The 24,123-nt window shown below is 45.3% G+C and overlaps 1 long non-coding RNA gene across 1 annotated transcript in view; it reads left to right on the top strand.

Annotated features, from left to right (window-relative positions):
- Positions 1–1,544: 1,544 nt before the first annotated feature.
- LOC141985744 (uncharacterized) overlaps positions 1,545–24,123 on the top strand; it is an 81,962-nt gene continuing 59,383 nt past the window's right edge. Inside the window, exons 1-2 of the long non-coding RNA XR_012639009.1 lie at positions 1,545–1,644; positions 8,021–8,053. This is a non-coding gene — a long non-coding RNA (uncharacterized LOC141985744). The remainder of the gene's footprint in view (positions 1,645–8,020; positions 8,054–24,123) is intronic.

The raw sequence follows: 24,123 nt of genomic DNA on the forward strand, positions 1-24,123 counted from the left end.
AGACACATGTGGGGTGCAGTGAGTTTGTCAGGCCTGCGGTGACAACTGTTTGTGAAGATCAGGGGGCCCTTCACCAAGGGGTGCTGGTGTCACAGTGAGCTTGGGGTGGCTGACAGCATGGGGCAGGGCACTGAGGCTGGTGGGGCAGGTAACACTCACTGGGCTGGGGGGCAGGCGGTGCCGGGATGGGGCAGGTGCAGGTACCTGTCAGTCTCCAGCGCTCGGGCTGTGCCGGGGCCAGCAGCCTCTTCATCTCGGAGTCTCCCCTGCTTGCCCAGGGGCCAATCCTCCTCTCAGGCTTCCCGGCCGCAGCCGCCCGGGAGGATGCAGGCGGGGGGCACCGCCGCAGAGGAGATGCAAGGGGCTGGGCTCGGCTGGGGCCCCGCACCTGCTGGCCGAGAGCAGCAGGAACCGGGCGCCACTGGGTGGGAGCCGGGCGGCCCGAGCCCAGGACACCTACGCTCCCTGCCTGCCCCTGCTGGTGCGGAGGCTGCCACTGCCCTGGGTTCGGGCCGCCCGGCTCCCCCCGAGCGGTGCCAGGTTCCTGCTGCTCTCGGCCGGCAGGTGCAGGGTGCCAGCCGAGTCCAGCCCCTTGCGTCTCCTCCGCGGCGGCGCCCCCCGCCTGTCTCCTCCTGGGCAGCCGCGGCGGCAGCGGCCGGGGAGCCTGAGAGGAGGAGTGGCCCCCGAGCAAATGGGGGAGACTCCGAGGTGAAGAGGCTGTTGGCCCTGGCGCGGCCTGAGCGCTGGAGACTGACAGGTACCTGCCCCTAAGCAATAGTGTAAAACAAAATTGGGGGGCACTGCTTTTTGGCGCCCCCAAATCTTGGTGCCCTAGGCGGTCACCTAGTTCACCTAGTGGTTACACAGGCCCTGCCCACAACACACCTTTCAAGATCCATGGGTCTACACCTGCCGATCACAACGTGTGGTGTACCTCAGCCAGTGCATTAAATGCCCCAATAACAACTAAGTGAAATGAGACAATCACTACACTCTCAAATAAACTGACACTGAAAAATGATAAAAGTCAATATCATCCATCAGCCATGGGCAAACATTTTTCACAAAGCAATCACTGCATATCTGATCTCTCAGTCCTTGTCCTCAAAGGAAACCTGCACAACACCTTCAAAAGACAAGCCTGGGAGGTTACACTCATAACTTTGCTAGCCACTAAAAATCATGGACTTAATAAAGACACTGGATTTATGGCTCATTACAACAATCTGTAACCCACTAAGCCCCCCTTTATCCTACAGCCATAGAGTTGCTAACTGCCTACTTCCCCTAGAATGGTCTCTTGCAACATGTAACTCTTTATCTGTTCCTCTTTGTATATTGCTGTGTTACCCTAAGTACCGTTCCCAGACCTGAAGAAGCGCTCTTGTGTTAGCTCGAAAGCTTGTCTCTTTCACCAGCAGAAGTTGGGCCAATAAAAGATCTGACCTCAGGCATCTTGTCTCTCTCATAATACATTATTCTTTTTTGTTACAGAAGCACCTTGAGGATCCATCCCAGATGGAGGTGGAGGGGCTCCATGATGTAAGGCACAGTACAACAGCAACCTATTGTACAACAATACAAATTTCCCAAGATGGATGCAAAAACCTGTGCCCACAAAATCCATGGGCACCCATTGTGCAGGTGAACTGCTTTGGAATGCACTAGATGGGTAAATGCATGCCAAGACAATAAAGGGGTGTAGGATTACGATTAGAATCACACAGGGAGGGGTGTTTCCTGTCTAAAGGCAATGCTTCCAGTTAATAAGTGCATCTTCTATGATGTATTATTTCATTATACATTGAGTGGAGTTTGGCCATATGGTGGAAGGGTACACTTAAACTGAGAGTTCCATATGGTGGATTACAACGACCTTAGCTGCAGGGATGAATACTGGTCAATTTTCAACTCCGTGGGCAATAGTTTTCCACCATGAGCTGAAGTGATAGGTTTTATTAAAACTTCTAAAAAGCCTGCCAAAGATCGCACTCTGGCACAAAGACTAAACTCGACTGTGTGTAGCTCAGAGGAGCAGCTGCAATCTGCAGCAGGAAAGAGGGCACAAGGATTTAAAATATAATTAATTTCACGGAGCAGCTGGATGTTCGAGTCGCATACCATTAATTTTGCAGTAACTGTTAAACATTTTACAGCTGAACTAAAAAGCCATCATGGTGGTGGTGGTAGGCAAATGATCGAGGATGGGATTTTTCAAAAACATGCGGTGTTGGCCTAACTCTGCTCCCATTGCAATCACTGGTAAAATTCCCATTGAGACTTACATGGAAGGAGCGTTGGACCAACGCTGAGCACTTTTGAAAATCCCATTTGTCTTTATCTGCTTCTCAGTGGGCGGTGGTGAAGTCTCAAGGCAATTTGGCAAACTTCTGGAGGGCAGGAAGTTAGACAGTCCTGTTCAGACCAATTGGATCATGAGTGTCAAGTGAAAGATTTCCCCCCTAATTTAAATACATTGTAAAAAATGCATCCATTTGTAGCTGAAACATATTAAGTTAAATGTCAAAATAGCATACAGTCATAAAAGCCGAGCATACGCGAAAGCTTTCGTTTCAATACCATTTTGGTCTCATTCCCAGAGCTGTAAGCTTAGGACCATAAATGCTGTAGCACTGGACTGTAGACACTGTCTATAGAAGGGGTTTTTCCACCACTGTAGGTAACCCACCTCCTCAAGAGGAGGTAGCTAGCTAGATTGATGGAAGAATTCTGCCATTGATTTAGCTATATCTACAACTGGGGTTAGGTCAACCTAAATACAGTATTGAGGAAAAAGAACAGGAGGACTTGTGGCACCCTAGAGACTAACAAATTTATTAGAGCATAAGCTTTCGTGAGCTACAGCTCACTTCTTCAGATGCATACTAAGGTGCCACAAGTCCTCCTTTTCTTTTTACGGATACAGACTAACATGGCTACTACTTGGAAACCTTACAGTATTGAGGGTACACATTTTTTCACAGTGTTGAGTGATGTAGCTAAGTCAATCTAATTTTTAAGCGTAGACCAGCTCTTATTATGCATGGCATGTACTCCTTACTCACAAGTGTATTCCCATTAAATTCAGTAAGATTAGATGCTTGATTGAGGATTACTTATGTGAATAATGGCTTGCAAGACTGGGCCCTATAAACTGAATTTATACAAGGACTATGCCGTGGCTCTGTGTAGCCTGACTTGCAGTAATTCAATAGTATAGTACTCCAGATGGCCAGTGTATGGGTGAAGGGGGGAAGAAAAGCAAAGAATTATGGGAAGCTTGGTTATTTTAGGCATTTCAGAGTATTTCTCTAAATAATGAGCAGGGATAATTTATCTGGAACCATTCCATAAATCATTCTCTAGAGGGCATCTCTTTACAAACAGATTCAGAAAGTAACATGATTCCATCTCAATGATAAAAATTCTCATTTTTATGTTCTATTATGAATTTATGGAATCTGAATTTCTACGAGAACTATACCTCAGTAATGTTGCAGCCTTACTTGCAATAATTTAATGGCATAATACCCCACATGGCCAAGGTGCATGGGAGATAGAAAGAGAATGAAAAGAACTAATGGTTACTTTAGGAATTCCAAAGTAGTTCTCTGAATGATGAGAGGGATTGATTTATTTTGAATCATTTTACAAATAAGTCTGTAGAGGGCATCCCTCAACAATGGATTCATGGAGTAATATGACTCAGTCTCAATTAGTGACACATCAAAATGTCCCATCCAAAAGATCTCATTTGTTATGATATAAAAAGAGTTAATGAAGAGGCATCTGAAAGAAGCCACTGTATTTTCACTGGTTTCAGAGTAGCAGCTGTGTTAGTCTGTATCCACAAAAAGAAAAGGAGTACTTGTGGCACCTTAGAGACTAACAAATTTATCTGAGCATAAACTTTCATGAGCTACAGCTCACTTCATCACTTTCACTGTCACTGTTAAGAAAGTTCCTGTGTAAACTGACTCTTTTATGACTTGCAGGTAGCCTGGCCTGAGATTCGATTTTGAGGAGCAGCAGTCGTAAGATCTATGTTCACTGGTGTGCAGCATATCACTGTATAGTAATCTCTGTGTAATAAGATGTAAAATACTACAGAGAACACATTTTACCTCAAGTAGCCTCTTTTGACCCTTATATTTTCCAAAATTGCTTTATTGCAGGATCCTTAAGGGGGGTGGGAGGGGGGAACGAACATGATCTAGTGGAAATAAGCAGAAGACTGAGCATCAGGAACTCCTGAGTTCCAGTGCTGGAGGTGATACTCACCATGTGAACTTTAACAGGGCAAGTAATTAACCACTGGAACAACTTACCAGGGTCACTCACAAATTTTAAACCAAGATTGGATGGTTTTCTAAAAGATCTGTGTTAGGAATTATTTTGGGGAAATTCTGTGGCCTCTGTGATGCGGGGGAGGGATAGCTCAGTGGTTTGAGCATTGGCCTGCTAAACCTAGGGTTGTGAGTTCACTCCTTGAGGGGGCCATTGAGGGATCTGGGGCAAAAATTGGGGATTGGTTCTGCTTTGAGCAGGGGCTTGGACTAGATGACCTCCTGAGGTCCCTTCCCACCCTGATCGTCTATGATTCTATGAGGTCAGAGTAGATGGTCACCCGGGTCCTTTCTGGCCTTGGAATCTCTGAATCTGAGAAAGTCACTTAATCTCACCTCTTCATTGCCTCCCTCTGTAAAATGGGAATAACAGTCAAACTTACTTACATACCTCAGGTGGCATTCATGAGTCAATGAACCAGTGGTGGATTTAGAGTTAGTGGGGCCTACGGCCCTGTGCTCAGCTTCATTTTTGGAGCCCTTCGTTGGCACCCACCCAAGAAAAAGAACATTCTCTCTTATCTCCCTCCCGCCTATGGATTGAAAAATTTCTTCATCCTCATCCTATAAGTAATAGGAAGTAAATGAAAATAAAGTGAGGTACCTTGATTGTTTTTGTAGTCTAACTTATTTTTCCACAGACCACTTGAAAATTGCTGAGGGTCTCAGTGGATCACTTAATGATCTCTCCAAATATTGTTTGTACCGTTAGCTAACTATTGTAAAATGCTTTGGATAAGAGCGCTGTATAAAAAAAAATGCAAAAAAGCATAGGGGTGTGGGGTCTGGCCAGGACTTATGGTGCGGGAGGGGGCTCAGGGCTGGGAGTGCAGGTCTGGGAGGAGGTTAGGGTGCAGGAGCAGGCTGGATTTTGGGGTGCAGGGTCTGGCCAGGAGTTAGGGTGTGGGAGGGGGCTCAGGGCTGGGACAGAGGGTTGGGGTGTGGAGCACTTACCTGGGGCAGCTCCCATTTGGTGCAAGGGGTGCAGGAGCGGCTCACGGCAGGGGGCTGCGGGGAGGGGGATATGTGTAGGGGGAGTGCGGGGGCCCCGCCTTTGCTCCGCCCTGCCCTGATTCCACCCCCCTCCCCAAGGCCCCACCCCGCCACTTCTCTGCCTCCTCCCCTAAGGGCGCTGCGACCCCACCGCTTCCTCCCAGAGTGCACGGAGCCCTGGCAAACAGCTGTTCGGCAAGGGGGGAGGGGCGGGAACACAGCACGCTTGGGGGAGAAAGTGGGGGAGAGGGGAACTTGGCTGCCGGTGGGGGCGGAGCCTTCAGCAGGAGCCCCAGGAGCCAGCAGGACCAAGCTTCTACCCCCCGCAGCTGCCTGGCCCTGGGACCCCCTGTCTTTGGGGGGGCCCTGTGCCAGGACACCCTGTGTTTCACTGTAAATCCGCCTTTGCAATGAACCAATAGATCCACAAATATAAAACCCTAAGGCAGTTGACTGTGGGCACCAATTTATTCTTGTTACATTAATTCTCTATGCTAACTAAGGCAAAGAGATTTCTACAGCCTCCTACTTACAGTTGCCCAATATTGACAGGACATTAGTTGAGCTATACCAGGGGCCTCAAACTCAAATGACCACGAGGGCCACATGAGGACTAGTACATTGGCCCAAGGGCCGCACCACTGACCACCTGCCCCTGCTGCCCTGGTCCCACCCCCACTCCACCCCTTCTGTGAGGCCCCACTCCTGCCCCACCTCTTCCCACCCCCTTCCCTGCCCCCATTCCAACCCCTTCCCTGAAATCCCCACCCCAACTCTGCCCCCTCTCTGTCCCCAGGGGGTGCAGGAAGGGTGCAGGGTGCGGCAGGGGCCTCAGGGCAGGGTGTGGGGGGTGCAGGAGGTGGCTCAGGGCAGGGGGTTGGGGTGCAGGAGGTGTGCGGGGTGTGGCAGGGGGCTCAGGGCAGGGGGTCAGGGTGCAGGAGGGGTGTGGGGTATGGCAGGGGGCTCAGAGCAGGGGGTTGGGGTGCAGGAGGGGTGCAGCAGGGGGCTTAGGGCAGGGGGTTGGGGTTCAGGAGGGGCGTGGGGTGCAGCAGGGGGCTCAGGGCAGGGGGTTTGGCTGCAGGAGAGGTTCGGGGGGCGGGTCCGGCCTGGTGCACACCGGGGGCAGGGCAGGCTCCCTGCCTGCTTGCCCTGCCCCTGGGCCGCTCTGGGAAGCGGCCGGGACCTGGGGGAGGAGGGTGGGGCACAGGGGTCTGTGTGTTGCCCTGGCCGCTCCTCCAGGTACCTCCCCCGACGCTCCCATTGGTCGGGAATGGTGCGCGCTGGGCCAGAGCCGCTCTAGGTAAATGCTGGGGGGGTGGGGATGCTGCAGGGAGCTGGTGGGCCACAGAAAATAACCCTGTGGGCCGCATGTTTGAGACCCCTGATCTATACCTACACATCGGATATACTGCCAGTTCCCAAACAGTAACATTTTAGAAGCCCACTCAACCCATGAGAAATAAGCATCCAGCTGCTTTTTATTCTCTGTTTAAATAGACCAACAACTTTGCCAGCTTTTTTACATTGACTAAAAGAAAACCTAATGTGATCTCTGTAGCCAAAGGAGTTAAACAACAGTAGCAGACAAATGACGAAAGCTTATGCTCAAATAAATTTGTTAGTCTCTAAGGTGCCACAAGTCCTCCTGTTCTTTTTGCGGATACAGACTAACACAGCTGCTACTCTGAAAAATGTTAATTTGTTTCCCTGCATAGACTCAAAATTGTACGCTTTGTGAGCCTAAAACTCCATTGAAGTCCCTGAAGTCAGTAGGAGTTTGGGGTGCATAAGGAATGCAGAATTGAACCCTATAATTCCTGTATATCCTGATTGTCCCTTATTGCTTGAACAAATGGATACACTATGGAAAAAATGAAGAGGTTTTGAAGTCACCCCTTTAGTGTCTCTTTGCAAAAAAAAGTGACCCTCTAATTTCATTGCTTTCAGTTGCTGGTAGGCAGGTTCTAATGTGTGATCCAAATCCAGGTGATAAAGAAATACATGAAAATGATAAAGATACACAGAAAGTCACTTTCTTTTAATGCTGAACAAGGGGCTTTATTATAATAAGGAAGATAACATTTTCTCTAATTCTACTCTCTCTCGCTCTGCTTTACTGTAGAGCTTCTGCCTAGAACCTGTGCCCTGTTCTCCTGCTTAGCTTCCTGCTACAGATTTAAATGTGTTCATAGTCTCCCTTTGTTTAGCTGAAAACCTTTTCTGCATACCAGGCTATTACAAACTGAAATCTGCTTCACTCATTCCAAGAAGTAATACTGAACACGTCTACTACTAATTGGCAAAATGACTGACAGGGTATGATAATGCCTTTCTTGTCTTTATCAGTTTAATTCTTAATAATATTATGGGACCTACTGGTCATACTTGGGACACTGTTTCAACATAATCGCATTATTGGCTCATGTGATTACAAGGCACAGTTATTCCTTGCTCTGCACTCCCTGGCAAGCAATGTAATAATTTTTTTTCAAATTACATGGAATCTGGGACCCTATTAAATAACCATGCTGTGCATTTGAAGATACTTGTATCTCCATCACTGTATAAAATTAATATTTGTTGCTTTCTCATTTTCTAAAATCTTAAATGCATACTTCTAATCCAGTTACACTTTCTTCTGATAACATTTCAAATACCGATTTATTTTTGTCTTCCCTCAGGACGCTGGAAAATACAGATTTCTATAAGAAAAGGTAAATGTATTTTTAATTAGACTGTATTAATTTTCTTCTAACCTTATCTCTTCCATTGTTTTCCTCTGTCCTCTAAAATGCTAAGCAATATTGTATGTGGTTCATTAATTTCAGCAAAGAATTTGCTCTCCATTAGCTTAATCAAGTATTCAATTTTCCACACAGTAAATAGTTTTGCTGATTTCTGTCCACTATTAACCTACTATAAATATGCCCAGTAGGGATACAACATGATGAGAAGGATGAGGGGGACAGGTAACAGTCTTCACCATGCTCTTTAGAACAACCTTTTACATATTTGATCAGTTGTTCTCCATGTCCACTGAGAGTAGGATAAGCAGTAATCAGTTTAGTTTGCAGCAAGGGAGATCTAGGCTGGGTATTAGGGAAACATTTCTAACTATAAGGATAGCTATGTATTGGAATGGATTACTTAGGGAAGTTGTGGAATCCCTATTATTCTTTGTTTTTAAGGACAGGTTAGACAAACAACTGTGAGGAATGATGTAGGTATACTTGGTCCTGCCAGAGCAGAGGGGGATGAACTTGACTAGATAACCTCTTGAGGTCCCTTCCAGACCTACTTTTCTATGATTTGATAACGTGATTATAATATAGTTTGGTCTTGACCAAACCAATGCAGTCCCACAGTCCAGAGGACATGCTTCCATACGGCTGATAGGTTCTGCTCGACAATGTTCCAGAGCAGTGCGGACTGACGCGTGTTCATTTTCATCATCTGAGTCAGATGCCACCAACAGAAGGTTGATTTTCTTCTTTTAATGGTTCAGGTTCTGTATTTTCTGTGTTGTAATGTTGTTCTTTTAAGATTTCTGACAGCATGTTCCATATCTTATCCTTCTCAAATTTTGGAAGGCACTTCAGATTTTCAAACCTTGGGTCAAGTGCTGTAGCTATCTTTAGAAATCTCACATTGGTACCTTCTTTACATTTTGTCAAATCTGCAGTGAAAGTGTTCTTAAAATGAGGATGTGCTGGGTCATCATCCGAGACTGCTATAACATGAAATATATGGCAGAAGGCAGGTAAAACACAGAGCAGGAAACATACAATTCTCCCCCAAGGAGTTCAGTCACAAATTTAATTAATGCATTTTTTTTAATGAGCATAATCAGCATGGAAGCATGTCCTTTGGAATGGTGGCCGAAGGATGAAGGGGCATACGAATGTTTAGCATATCTGGCACGTAAATACCTTGCACCACCGGCTACAAAAGTGACATGCAATTGCCTGTTCTCACTTTCTGGTGACATTGTACATTAGAAAGAGGCAACAGTATCTCCCGTAAATTTAAACAAACTTGTTTGTCTTAGCGATTGGCTGAACAAGAAGTAGGACTGCTTCTTATTCACAATGTCACCTGAAAGTGAGAACAGGTGTTCACATGGCACTTTTGTTGCCATGCTCGTGATGCACGTTAAAAAATAATGCATTAGTTAAATTTGTGACTGAACTCCTTGTGGGAGAACTGCATGTCTCCTGTTCTGTTTTAGCCACATTCTGCTATATATTTCCTGTAATAGCAGTCTCAGATGATAACCCAGCACATGTTCGTTTTAAGAACACTTTCACTGCAGATTTGACAAAACACAAAGAAGGTACCAATGTGAGATTTCTAAAAATAGCTACAGCACTCGACCCAAGGTTTAAGAATCTGAAGTGCCGTCCAAAATCTGAGAGGGATGAGGTGTGAAGCACGCTTTCAGAAGTCTTAAAAGAGCAACACTTTGATGCTGAAACTACAGAGCCCGAACCACCAAAAAAGAAAATCAACCTTCTGCTGGCGGTGTCCGCTCTGCTTTGGATCGTTATCAAGCAGAACCCATCATCAGCATGGACACACATCTTCTGGAATGGTGGTTGAAGCATGAAGGGACATATGAATCTTTAGCGCATCTGGCACGTAAATATCTTGTGACACCGGCTACAACAGTGCCCTGCGAACACCTGTTCTCACTTTCAGGTGACGTTGTAAACAAGAAGCGGGCAGCATTATCTCTTGCAAATTGTAACCAAACTTGTTTGTCTGAGCAATTGGCTGAACAAGAAGTAGGACTGGTGGACTTGCAGGCTCTAAAGTTTTACATTGTTTTATTTTTGAGTGCAGGGGGTTTTTTGTACATAATTCTACATTTGTAAGTTCAACTTTCATGATAAAGAGATTGCACTGCAGTACTTGTATGAGGTGAATTGAAAAATACAATTTCTTTTGTTTTTTACAGTGCAAATATTTGTAAAAAAAAAAATATAAAGTGAGCACTGTACATTTTGTATTCTGTGTTGTAATTGAAATCAATATATTTGAAAATGTAGAAAACATCCAAAAATATTTAAATAAATGGTATTCTATTATTGTTTAACAGCACGATTAATTGTGCAATTAATCATGATTAATTTTTTTAATCGCTTGACAGCCCTATATATTTGTGTTATGCTCGTGCCTAGAAGCCCCAGTCATAGACCACGACCCGATCAGGGGTGCTGAAACAATGTGTATAGTGGGGGTGTTGAGAGCCATTGAAGCAAACTGTAAACCCTGTATATAATGGAGACAACTTCAAGCCAGGGGTGCAGCAGCCCCCTTTGTAGTAGATACTTATAAGAGGGTTGCTTGGCCCATGGGCTGGAGAGCCTGTGGCTAAGCCAGCCTGATTACATAATGAGCCCCACTGAGAGGAATCAGGCCATTCCCCATAAAGAGCAGAAGGTGGCTACAGTAAAGAGGGAGTGGCCAGTTCAGGTGAGGAAAGAGCTGGAGGGAGAGGCAGGAAGCTCAGAGCAGGAGAGATTCAAGCACAGAGAGTGAGGAGAGAGACCAGGCTTGGGAGAGACCCTAGCTAAGCAGGGAAGAGACTGGGAGAGATGGAGGGGGAGCAAGAAGCCTCGAAGTAGGAGCACAGAAGTTAGAGGAGAAACCCAAGAAGATTTGAGCTAGGAAGTGGCCCAGAGAAAATGGCAGCACAGGAGAAGGAGCAGGTCTAGGTGTCCAGTACAGAATCCCTGGCTGGAAACCAGAGTAGATGATGGAATTAGGTTCTTCCTGCTGGCCTCAGGGAAGGGGGCCATAAGCTAACTTCAAGGGCTATCTAGGGTGACAAAGGGGCTGCAGAATAAGGACTGAAAGCAGACTGAAAGAGTCCCATGGCAGAAGGATTCTTTTTTTTTTTTCCTGGTAAGTCACTTGAGAACTTAGTTTGGACACTTGCCCACCTGGAAGGGTTGGACTTAAGATGGTGACCTGGCCAGAAGGCTGAGTTACTGGCAGAGAAACCACCTCTGCTCTGGAGCAACTGTTGGCCTGAGGTACCTGTGAAAGGAGAGAGCTGCTATGCTGTACCTGGCCATGAGGGAGTGCCTAGCAATGAGTGAATTTGTTTTCATTGCTGGACAAACATATTAAAAACAGGCCATTCTTGCCCTAATCTAAAACGATTGTTCTGCTCTGGTAGCATGTTACAGGTGTAAATTACTGCCCAATTTGCAGGGCAATAGTGAATTAGATCCCACATATTTACTGGGGTATGCTAAATGCTGGGTGACCTGGGATGGCAAAGATGGTTGTCAATTTTTTTTTTAAAAGAATTTATTGCCTGGCTAATTTTGCATACAGCACCTAGAACTGTACTTTTTTTTTTTTTTTTTTTTTTTTGCCTTTTCATGCATCTCATCAATAAAACCTGTTTAGCTTGCATTCAGGAGCCAGATGATTAGCTCTGTCTTCATATTGTCTTCCCTTGGCTTGACCTCCCTATGCGTGATGGTGCCTGTGGGAGGCAGAACTGGCAGGCATGCTGTGATGCCAATCAGAAAACAGACAAGGCATGAGAGGCCAGGTTTCCAAAAGAGCTCAGCAGCCATTTGGTACCTAAAAGATGTGAGTAGCCAGCCTTTCAGAATTGCTCAGCACCCACTGAGAACAATGAGAGCTGCTGAGCCCTTCTCCAAGGCTGGCTTTTCCACGAGGCACCTAATTACAGTGTCACCGACTCTTGTGATGTGTGTTCTGTGAGCAATGGGATGCCCACTGAGCCGGGAGCCGGACTGATGATAATTTGAGATGCTCCAGCCCTCTAGCAAACTTCAACCCTGGCTGCGGAGAAAAACCCCTTCTGATTAGCCTTCCTCAGCTCCTGAGGTGGAGCAGCTAATCAAGGTGCTTCAGGAAGCCAGCAGAGTTCCTCTTAGAAGCTGAGGCTATCCTCACAGGAAGGGAGGCGGCAGAAAGAGCCTGGCAGCTCGGGGCGGCTCTGCTGCATGTCCTGTCCTGCAAGCAATGGGAAGACTCCTCTGGTCCTCCCTCCAACACCTGAGATGGGAGCAAAGGGGTGAAGGACACCTGGAGTCCCTCCCCATGGAATGGGGAGAGGAGATGCAGCTGCAGCTCTCCACCCTCAGGGCTAGGAGAGAGAGGTAGAGAGCCCCAGGAGGAGCAGGGATGAGGCTGGATGGAGGCGGGGGAGAACAGGATTAGTTGCTGGGCAGAGGGAGGGGCAGATGTGATGGTAAATGCTCCTGCAATGGGAGCCCAAATGACCTTACAGGTCATTTCCTGTTTGAAAATGCTGTCACCACATCAAAAAAGCTTCAGTAAAGCTGTTCAGAACTCTCTCTGGGAAATGTACCGCCGGTAGAATTTGCAGAGCCTGGATTGAAATGCAGCAGTTTGTACAGAGCTTTCCACAAAAGTGATCACTTCATCAGAACTGAACATCAGAAATGTCTCCCGCTGTGTGGGTGTCCTTGAAAATGTCATTGCTGGCTTTAATATTCTTTTTGTGGGTTTCCGGTTCGAATCACACGGTATGAAGGATCAATCTGCTGAGAAGTAAATTTACTCTTTTTTTGCCCTGTCAGTTCTTGTGGGCTGTAGGTCAGCAGACTGGGTTCCTTCTCCTAGTCAGTTGTGCATGGAGGTGTGGCATCCTTTAAAAGGATCTGTTCCATGATGGAGCTTGTTGTTTCTATGGCATGACATGTGTGATAAATGAAAAGTGTGTGTTGGGGGGGGGGGGGGGCTAGCTCCCTTTGATGGACACCCAGCCAGTCAGCGAGCTGTAAAATCCATCTTAGTAGCTGTTCTCTACTTGCTTTACCTCTAAAGGGTTAAAAAGTCCCCCAGAGTAAAGTGGGGGGGGGAGTGGGCACCTGACTAAAAGAGCCAATGGGAAGGCTAGAACTTTTTAAAATGGGGGGAAAGAAACTTTCCCTTTGTTTTCTCTGGGCTGAAGAGAGGGGCAGTAGGAATGCTCTGTAAAGTTTGAAGCAGCTATGAAAACCATCAGATCATATCTAGAACTAGTTTTAACAACCCAGATTCCTAAGTAAATTAGGAATGTTTAGGAAGATGCAATGAGATTTATTTCTGTTTATTTTTTTTAAAGCTTGTGGACTCCTCTGTGCTAACCCCAGATGCTTTTGTTTGCTTGTAACCTTTAAGCCAGGGGTTCTCAGACTTTTGTACTGGTGACCCCTTTCACATAGCAAGCCTTTGGGTGCAACCCCCACCTTCTAAATTAAAAACCCTTTTAAATCTATTTAACACCATTATAAATGCTGAATGCAAAGCAGGGTTTGGGGTGGAGGCTGACAGCTCGCGACCCCCCATGTAATAACCTCATGACCTCCTGAGGGGTCCCAACCTCCAGTTTGAGAACCCCTTCTTTAAACTAACCCCCAAGAAAGCTATTTTGGGTGCTTAATTTTTGGAATCGCTCTTTTAAAATCTAGCAAAAGCCTAAGTTCCAGATGTATTTTCTTCCTCTTTGTTTTTAACATTTACTTTTTTTTTTTCTTTAAGAACAGGATTGGATTTTTGGTGTCCTACGAGGTTTGTGCACACTGTTTGATTAGCTGGTAGCAACAGCTAATCTCCTTTATTTTCTTTCTCAGCTCTTCCCCAGAGGTGGGGTGAAAGGACTTGAAGGTACCCCACAGGGAGGAATTCCCAAGTGCTTCTTCCTAGGTCCAAGGGGGTTTTTGGCATTTGGGTGGCGGCAGCGTTTACCAAGCCAAGGTCAGAGAAAAGCTGTAACCTTGGGAGTTTAAAACAAGCCTGGAGTGGCAAGTATTAATTTTTAAAATCCTTGCGGGCCCTCACCTTCTGTACTCAAAGTGACAGAGGGGGGAATTCAACCTTGACAGTATGTCACAGCAGCATCAACAACAACCAGGCTCTCCTAGGCGGGGTCTAGCAGAAGATACAGCATACAGGTCTGAACAGAAGTCGTGGGGGGCGGGGACAGGGGCTGTGCAACAGGGAGCTGAATAGAGGGATCTTGAGTGCATTGAGTGCAGCAGCTCATCTCGTGTGAAGGGCACTAGAGGGCTGTTGCCCCTATGCATCCCAGACACAGGGGATTACTGTGGGAAAGGGGGCAGTGTGATCTCATCTGATGTTAGGTCTGAAGGGATTGGGTTGCTGCACTCAAGAAGAGAAGATAGGCGGCAGAGATATTGGATAGGGCTGCAGGGCAGGGCTTGCTGGAGGGCGAGCAACCTGCAATCTGGAGTATTAAGCAGAATGGCTTCTGAAAAAAACACCCCAGGAGATGGGCCTGAATCTTGGCCAGTGAGATCTATAGGCCAGTACCTAACTGCCCTCAAATGCAGAGATAAACTAGAATGGGATACCCCAGGTGCTAGGCCTGAATAGTCCCAGGAAGCCAGACTAGCCCTCTAACAGACCGCTCCAGGGGGCCAAGTTGGGCATGATGCATTTAGCTTTGGTTATGCCTGGGTAAGCCTTCATCCCTAGGCTATTTTGCAGCCTTTCCTTTCTGTCCGCTCTCATGATGAATCCTTCTATTTGAGCCGTGTGTGCATGTGCTTATTGGGAACTCACCAGATGCAGGCATAGAGGCTTCTGTGCTGATCGCTGGCACTGTGGTGCACCTGAGGCATTACAGAGCACCCACAGCTCTCCATTGCCCCCTTGGGTGGAGAGAGTGTACACTGAGTTCTGGATTCCTTGTTGTCTGACTCCACATGGTGGTTGGTGAAGAGGTCTAGCAGAAGGTATTTTGACTCGCATAGCCTTGGGGTGGGGGGAAGATCAGGCCAAATTCAGAGGTGATGTGTAAAGTCACCTCCCCTTACGCTGACTCTTAATTAACTAAACTCAGAACATAAAGTCTTTACTATCCATCAGCAGTGTTGTGTGTTCTCGCCTCTCAAATCACTATTCCATGTAGATTATAGTAGAACCCCAGGAACACTACCACGAAGACAGCAGGAGGGCACCAGAAGTGGTTTTCTGTGTGTCCTGGGAGTGTCCCAAGGCATCTCTCAAATTCTCCCATAAGTGCTAAGCTCCAGCCATTGCCACTCAAATTCTGAGGGAGACGAAGCAATGTGCCAGTCAGCATTTATATGACTATTACAATTATCAGGTGGTACCCTCCATCCATAGCTGCCTTCAGATGCTTAATGACTGTGACTCTTATTCGTGAGGCTGACCAGTTTCTTGTGGGTAGGTGTTTGTGCTGTCCTACATGAAGGAATGATTCCTGCCAATATACCTGGATGAATGGTGTTCATGTGTCAATAATGGCTAGTCCAGGGGGACATTTGCACCTTCCTAGTAAGGCCAGGGCTATCCTGGATGACCGTTGCTGTTGTCAACAACAAAAAATATTAAAGGTCATGTGAATGTTTTCACTTTCACTTTCCCCTGTGCTGAATGTGTCTAGTGTCAAACTTGCAGCCTTGCTTAACAGTTCCAGTGTTGGTCTCACTGGCTGGTCCCTGGTACAGATAGTGTCTGCCTTAACATACCCCAACGGAGTAGAAAAGTAGATGCCATTATGCCTTTTGCGTCATATGCCTGCCTCCAATAAGTTTTTAGTTTGAAGATGATTGACCTAATAGAGCTATTATTGTATGTTCTAGCTTGTTAGTGCATGAGCAAAATCCCACAGCGTTCAGGCTAGCACTGCAGTAAGTGGTGGTATTAACTAGTGATTGAGTGCTTGAGTCTCTTCTCATGATAGTTTTACACCATTGTAGTTTCCTTGATTTCAGTGAGAAGAACCAGGTGCTGAGAGTATTTACAACAAAATTAATTGAGTGTAGTAGCCTGAAAAGAGTGATTTTTTTTTTTTTAAGGGTTCTATCTCCTACAAACAGCCACATTAATTTCTGCGGCAGATGGGAGGTGAACAGTGTGTCTAAAACTGATATCCGGTTGGCTTCATTTGTAGCTTTTTGAATAGTGCCAAACCCGATTCATTAACTTATTTGTGAATTGAAGCCCCGTGTCACACCCCTACTATTCATGGGGCCGTCTTGTTCATTATTTTCAAATATTTGGACAAAGTGTGTGTGAATCCCAAAAATTTCTATTTGTTTGTAATGGAAAGCTTATGTAAAGCTTTCCAGTCATCCAAGCAGAAATATCAGCATATGATTTAGGTCAGTGGTTTTCAAAAAAAATTTCTGGGGACCCAGTTGAAGAAAATTGTGGATGCCCGTGACTCAACGGACCTGGGGATGAGGGGTTCAAGGTGTAGGAGGGGGCTCTGGGCTGGGGCAGGGGGTTGGGGTGCAGGAGGAGGTCAGGGCTCTAGGCTGAGGGTGCAGGCTCTGGGGTGGGGTGGGGATGAGGGGTTTGGAGTGCAGAAGCAGCTCCGGGTGTGGGAGGGGGCTCTGGCCTGGGGCAGGAGGTTGGGATGCGGGAGGGGGTCTGGGCTGGGGGTGCAGGCTCTGGGATGTAGCTGGGGATCAGGAGTTTGGAGCGCAGGAGGGACTCTAGGTTCAGGGAGGGCTCAGGGCTGGGGTGGGGGGTTGAGGTGCAGGACGGGGTCAGGGCTCTGGGCTGGGGGTGCAGGCTCTGGGCTGGGGCTGGGGATGTGGGGTTTGGGGTGCAGGAAGGGGTTCTAGGTTGGGGGGGCTCAGGGCTGGGGCAGGGGTTTGGGGCATGGGGTTGGGGTGCAGACTTACCTCCAGCAGCTCCCGGTCAGCAGCACAGCCGGGATGCAGAGGCAGGCTTCCCACCTGTCCTGGCATCGCGGAACATGCTGCACCCCGAAAGCAGCCAGCAGCAGGTCCAGCTCCTAGGCAGAGGCGCTCAAGCAGCTCCAAGCGGCTCTCGGCCGCAGACACAGCCTCCCCCACCCCCAACCTCCCATTGGCCAGGAACCAGCCAATAGGAATATGGAGCCAATTCTCAGGGCAGGGGCAGTGTGTGGAGCCCTGTGGCCCCCCTGCCTAGAAGCCAGACCCGCTGCTGGCTGCTTCCAGGACACAGCATGGTGTCGGAACAAGTGGGCACTAGCCTGCCTTAGGTGGGCAGCACCGCCTACCGGACTTTTAACGTCCCGGTCAGCAACGCTGACCAGAGCCGCTAGGGTCCCTGGGTGCTGAGTAAGGCAACCCAGTGCCTTACAGTGCTGGGTCACGACCCGAACTTTGAAAAACACTGATTTAGATGACTAGCCACAGAAGAAAAATTTCACATAAATAGTTTTCATATTATTTCATATTGTTTTCTGCGACTACTCAAAGAATTCTCAAATAACAAATATATCCACAGAAATAGGACTGGTTCATGAATGACAGGCAAATGGAAAAAGGGTTCCATTCTTAACTTGCAATGACTAATGTGATATGCTACATAAGAATGGACATACTGGGTCAGACCTCTGGTCCATCTAGCCCAATATCCTGTCTTCTGACTGTGGCCGGTGCCAGAAGCTTCAAAGGGAGCAAACAGAACAGGGAAACTTACCAAGTGATCCACCCTCTGTCATCCAGTCCCAGCTCCTAGCAGTCAGAGGTTTAGTACTCCAATTACTCTTTCCAGTCCCTAGGGATCTTCCGCTGTGTGAAAGGTAAGTCCCTTGGATAGCAGTTATTGACTGTGATTCAATAGATCAGTTTTCATAAACAATAGTGAAAATGTCAATTATAGTCATATCCTGGAATCATTGAATCAGTTCTTAATGGAGCCAGTCTCCCATTAAATTTGGTTCGGTCCATGTTTATAGGTCAGTTGTTTTTAAAAACACCTTTGCAGATTACAGAATAGGAACTAACTTAATTAACAAGGCAAGCAAGATAGATCTAAGAGTCAGAGTCTCTTTCCGAGTGTACTTTATCGGATTCTAATGCATCACTGCTTCCTCTTGCCAAATGTGTTTAACTATTCAAGATAAAAAGATCTCTTCTGAATACAATGAGCTAAAACACTTCTTGCTGAACAGCTTAGAAAAAGTGGTATAATGGGTAATTCTAATGGGCTCTGAGGATGAAGTACTAACTGATTAGTTGCATCCTGAATATAAATTCCTTTTTTCCATTGGCTGCATTTGTACTTGTGCGTATAGCTTACGTTATTTGCTATCAGCACAAGATATTTTTGCTAGCCATTATTTGCATATCTGTCTGTCTATTTTAGGCCCTGATGATGCAAGTGCATCTTCAGTGGCAGACCCCTGTGCCTGTGCAGAGCCCAATCGTTTCACTGGGGCTCGGTGTGGGCATAAGGGTCTGCTGAGGCAATATGGAGGGCTTGTGGCAAGCCATTGGGCAAGGACTCAGTGGGTGGAGGTAGAGCACTAGCTCTGCTCTTCAGGGCATTGGCTAGTAGAACTGAGCAGGGGTGGAGTTGATAACATGTTGGTATAGACCATCAGCAAATTACTCCCTTCATGGATCACAGGTTTCGGAGTAGCAGCCATGTTAGTCTGTATTCCCAAAAAGAAAAGGAGTACTAGTGGCACCTTAGAGACTAACCAACTGCATCCGATGAAGTGAGCTGTAGCTCACGAAAGCTTATGCTCAAATAAATTGGTTAGTCTCTAAGGTGCCACTAGTACTCCTTTTCTTTTTCCCTTCATGGAGGAAGTGGGGAGCCAAGAGAACTATGCTCCATGAGCCTGAAATACTTTTGGGGTGGTGTAGTGACATATGGGCTCAATCTAGCCCTTATTAATACAATTTTTGGAAAGTTCCTCTTCTCAATATGGTCTAAGCATGGACTGGCAGTTTCAACCTTTTCTCTTCTTTATTCTTTTTAAAGGACCATTTGGTTGATAAGATCTAAACTGCATTCTGGTTTACTGTAATATGTACATGTTGCAATATCAAAAGCAGTTGGAAAATCTGCTAGACTTTCCCTTTTTATAAAAGGGAAGATGTGTATGTAATGCAATCATGTAGTTCAGGTTGGCATAAGTATCTCCTGAGTAGGAGAGTTGCTTTTCTCAATGGTCTATTCAGGGACAGTTGCATTGTACCTCAGGTGCAAATGGCCCTGTAATGTGCTTGTAATCAATTTCCAATTTGTTTCAGATTCACTAGCATTTTCTTGTGAATGCATCTTAGTTATGGCAGACATGTAGATGACAAACATTTTGTCCGATGGATGTATCCTGTGAGCCATGTAGTCCAACATGCAGACAAGGCCTCTTGGGCTTGCTTTAAGCCATGAGAACACATTTTCCAGCCTCATAACTTTATATATATATATATATAATGAAATTACAACCTATAACATTACCATAAGAACAATGCTCAGTACATCATGAGCCTTCCAAAGACACCAGACATGGCACACTTTGCATTAGATACCACACAATCATATTATAAGGATGAACATGGTGCTGGGTGTTCCCCTGAGGTACAGAGCATCACAAATATGTAGTTGGAAATGTTACCTGTTGGTACAACAGGAGAAATGCCAGAATCCACATGGCAGCCTTTATTTTAATTCTCTTTACTACTTTAAAAATATTTAATAAAACAATGATTTTGAAATCTAAACGTCTAAGGACTACATTTTGCTCCTCATAAGGAGTAATGTATTATCCTAGGCAAAACCCCACCGATCTAAATGGGAATACCCAAGTGTGGTGGGGGCAGATGACCCTACCCGCAGCAGTGAAGAAGGGGTTAAAGAGCTCCGGTGGTCATAACCACCTGCTGCAGCTGTGTGGCTTGTCAGGCCTGGGGGCAGGCCCTTAACAGGGAGGAACCCAACCTAGCTGGAGTGTTACTCTGAAACAAGCAGAACTCCCGCTTCCCTACCAGGGGTGAGCGGGCTATAGGCCGGAGAATGGCTTGAGAGCTCTGCCAGCCTGACGCCTCTGAGGAAAGAACAAGGCCCAGTTGGTTTCTTTTGCGGAAACCTCCGGGACTAAATCCTGAGAGCGGAGACTTCCTGGGAGTTGGCCTCCCCTCCGTTGTGTGTGGGAGGGGGCTGGCCCTTGTGGGGTGTAGAAATATTTTCCTTTTTGTGTGGACTCTCAGGGCTGGACCACATGACTGCTGTTGCCCAGGGAATGACGTATCAGGTCTGTGGCCTGCCTTCACGCTGACAGTGTGACCCTGAGACATAACCATTCACATCAGTATTTCTCGGCATAAGGGTGGCTGAACTTGGCCCTGTATTAGTAAATAGTATCATTTAAAAATGATAATGTACAAAGTGGAGCATGATACAAAGCACAGGGAGGGATAGGAGGGCACACATTACTTCACTTTATCTGCAACTAGATGATCAATGTAATCTGTTAGTACAGTAGCTGGTGACTAAAGAAAAATCCTCTGAAGAGAAACCATATACACTACTACTATAAATGAAAACATACCGACAGTGAAATGGTGTTAGGGAACGAGGCCAGGAAAACCTTGTAAACGTCCACCCCACTATTCTGTTGTAGTTAAAAGCAGGTACATGTAGGGGGCTGTTTCACTAGAAGAATGCTGTGTAAATAGAGGAAGAGCAATGTTCTGGTAAACATACCATTCCATGTCCAAGCCTGATTCTCCTCTCAACAGTCCTGTACTGATGTAACTCCATTGACTTTGGTGGAGATACTTCTGATTAAAAGTGATATGAGAGGAGAATCGGGGCATCAGAATATATATGGCTTTGTTTAGATATTTTTGGGTGGGGGGAACTGTTAAGCTACCGTCTTTGGATATGACACCCAGAAATGGCGACATACAAAAATGGTCAGTATTGTTAGATTGGTGAAAACATTCACAAATCATTTTTCTGACTATCCAGCCTAAACAAAGCACCAAGCTGAGTTTGCTATGATTTCTGGGTCATGTTTTTCATTACTCTTCACTGTTTGGACAACCACCAGCTTTGCATGAAAGTGGCTCCAAGTCCCCCAAATCATTCAAGCTTAGCATTAATTAATCTGAAATCCTTTATTCTCCTGTTTAAAAAGTTCTAGTCAGGAAGCAGAAATACTACCATATGACTTAGGGGATCGATTGCATGACATAAATTATGAAAATGGCATATTACAGGAGAACAGTTTGCAAACAATCAATAGGGTAAAAATTACTAATCAAAAGTATTGAGTCCTTGTGAATAACTAAGTTCAAAAAAGTCAAGGTTGGTTTCCAGACAGGGAAAAAAGGGATGAATTCCCAACAAATTCTCACAACATAGAGTTCAACCAGGCCTACTTGTTTCCAAGTGGTAATCGCTGTTAGTTTACAGGAAACATCTAGGGTTGGTCTGCACTAGAAAACTAGATCAACCCAGCTACGCTGCTCATGGGGTGTGAAAAATTCACACCTCTGAGTGACCTAATTAAGCCAACCTAAATCCCTGTGTAGACAGCACTAGGTAAATGGCAGAATTATTTTGTTGACATAGCTGCCACCTCTTGGGGAGGTGAATTAACTACACCAATGGGAGAATCCCTCCTGTCAGTGAAGGTAGTGTCCACGCTGATGCGCTGCAGGCGGTGCCCCTGTAGTGTTTTTAAGTTTAGACAAGTCTGTAGTATTACAAGGGATAAATCCTGGAGCATTTATAGCTAATCCCAAGGATTTGGAATCCTTGGCAGAATAAGCACTGCATCATTTGGCCCATATAATGTATGAATGATCCAGTTCTGGTTCTGTTTATAAAGCAGTTCAGTTATAGTAGGATCTTGACAAAAATATGTTCATTTGTTGCAGCTGTTACTTTGTTTTCTTACACTCTTGTATCTGACTCAGTTTGTAACTTTCTCTTTCAATGGACCTTTATCACCTCCCATGTGAAAATCATAACTTTTCATCAGAGACATGCATTTGACAGCTTTCCTGGGCCCCTGAGAAATTGTTACATTACTTGTACTCAGATGTCAGAGCAGAATGCTCTGCCGTTATTCACAAATGTACAGTGGCTCTTTCCTCCCATGTGAACCGTACAGTCATTTGTCTAAAGTCACTACACTGACCAAACAATAAAGCCAAAAGGCTACTTGTATCCTTGGAATGAATCCATCAGAAACAGGAGACAACATTTTGGTGACGAAGTGCACTGTGACTACCTGGATCAACAGAAACAAAATTGCCAGTCACAAGGAAATTAGGAAGTGAAACTTTGCAGAAATGATTTAGCTTTCTGTAATGTATAGAACAAAATGCTTCTAGACTTTCCATAGAAGGACAGATTTAGGATTAAAATATTATTTAGGATTGGCTTCTAATACACTTATTCACATTATCTAGGACCTTACTCAACATAGTCCCATTGACTTCAGTAGGATTACTCAACATGAGGAAGAGGATCTGGTGGGAGGGGTTGTTTGGTTTTTGTTTTTGTGGGGGGGTGAGGTGCAGGGGTTGTGCTTTCTAAACAGTGATGGAAATTAAAATATACAGGCTGAACATCTTAGAAGCACTGAAAAGTTTTTTTGGGAGTGAAACATAAGAAATAACCTGTATGTTTGTCAGCCTTAGATAAATGAAAGTACAATATTTCTTTCCCAAGAAATTCTTATCTTCCCATATTAGGAAGATGGGGAGAAATAGCACATGCCTCACTAAACTTGTTTTGGCTTATAATGCTGTCAGACCCATGGATAATTCCTTATTTAAAAAAAAAATGAAAGCATGAGAGTGCCTCTTCCATTTATTTCTTCAAAAATATCACTTGATCTTTTATTCCTAGTGCACTATTTCCTCAGATATATGGTTCTGCAAACTCTTAAATTTGATTTTGATTTGTGATGTTTCTACCACATCTTTTAAGAATTTGTTGTTTGGTTTGTTGGTTTTATATTCTTTGTCTTCAAGAGTTCCTGGATGACCCTCATCTAACAGTTTTTCTACCCTGAGCCCCAGGTATTAATGAGTTATGGTTAATCTTAAGAATATTCATTCGAACAGTAAATTAGAGCATGTTTCGAGTGAAAGGGGAACATTTGTAACACACACAAGGAGCTTGATTCTTGTCCAATGCACATTGGTAAAAAAGCAGTAAAACACCACTGACTTAATGGAGTTATTCCTGATTTACACCTGTAAAACTGAGATCTGGATTAGGTCAAAGGGGATTTGGTAAACTGCAATAGCCACAATCATGCCATCTAAATATAATAAGTGAGCTACATTGGTGCAGTCCAGCTGCTTTGCACCACTCCAGGGACTTGGATTAGCCAAGACCGTGGCTGCTTTTCCTTGCCAGAATGGTACAACGTAATGGTGGCATGTACCAGTGAAACTGGCCCATTATATTAGCTGGCAATGAACTATTCAGTTTATTAAAATGAAAAAAGGAACCTTGTAATACAAGATGGAAACTTTCTCTGTATATGCCCTGTTGGTTCACATGTACAGTCAAATATTTCTTACATTAAGAGTCAGTGTTTATAGTGCATATGCTGGCATTGCCTAACCCTGGAATTTACTATACACAGTAATAGTAAATACAGTGATATAGCATGTAAGATCAAAAGAGAGACCTTACATTCACAATCATATCAATTGAATATTGTAAGGTACTAAGAAACTTCTAATGATTTCTAGCTGTATAACACTATCACATCAGTGGGTTTTAAAGAACACAATAGGTGTAAATAAAGATTAATTTCTTGTAGCCTGAACAATGTTTTTAAAAAAAATGGTTTTACCGGTTATTTTTAAAAAAACCCTGCTTCCTCTCTGATTTACTGGTCTGGCTCACTCTGTAAACTAGCCCATTGGAGGAAATTCTGCACAGAAATTACAAATACTTTCTTGTTCCTCATTTACTTTTCAGGAATGCTTGACAGCTTTTAATTGTTCCCAATAACTGACTATAACCATTTCTCCTAAAA

This window comes from Natator depressus, chromosome 4 (genome assembly GCF_965152275.1).
Source record: "Natator depressus isolate rNatDep1 chromosome 4, rNatDep2.hap1, whole genome shotgun sequence".
Lineage (NCBI taxonomy): Eukaryota > Metazoa > Chordata > Testudines > Cheloniidae > Natator > Natator depressus.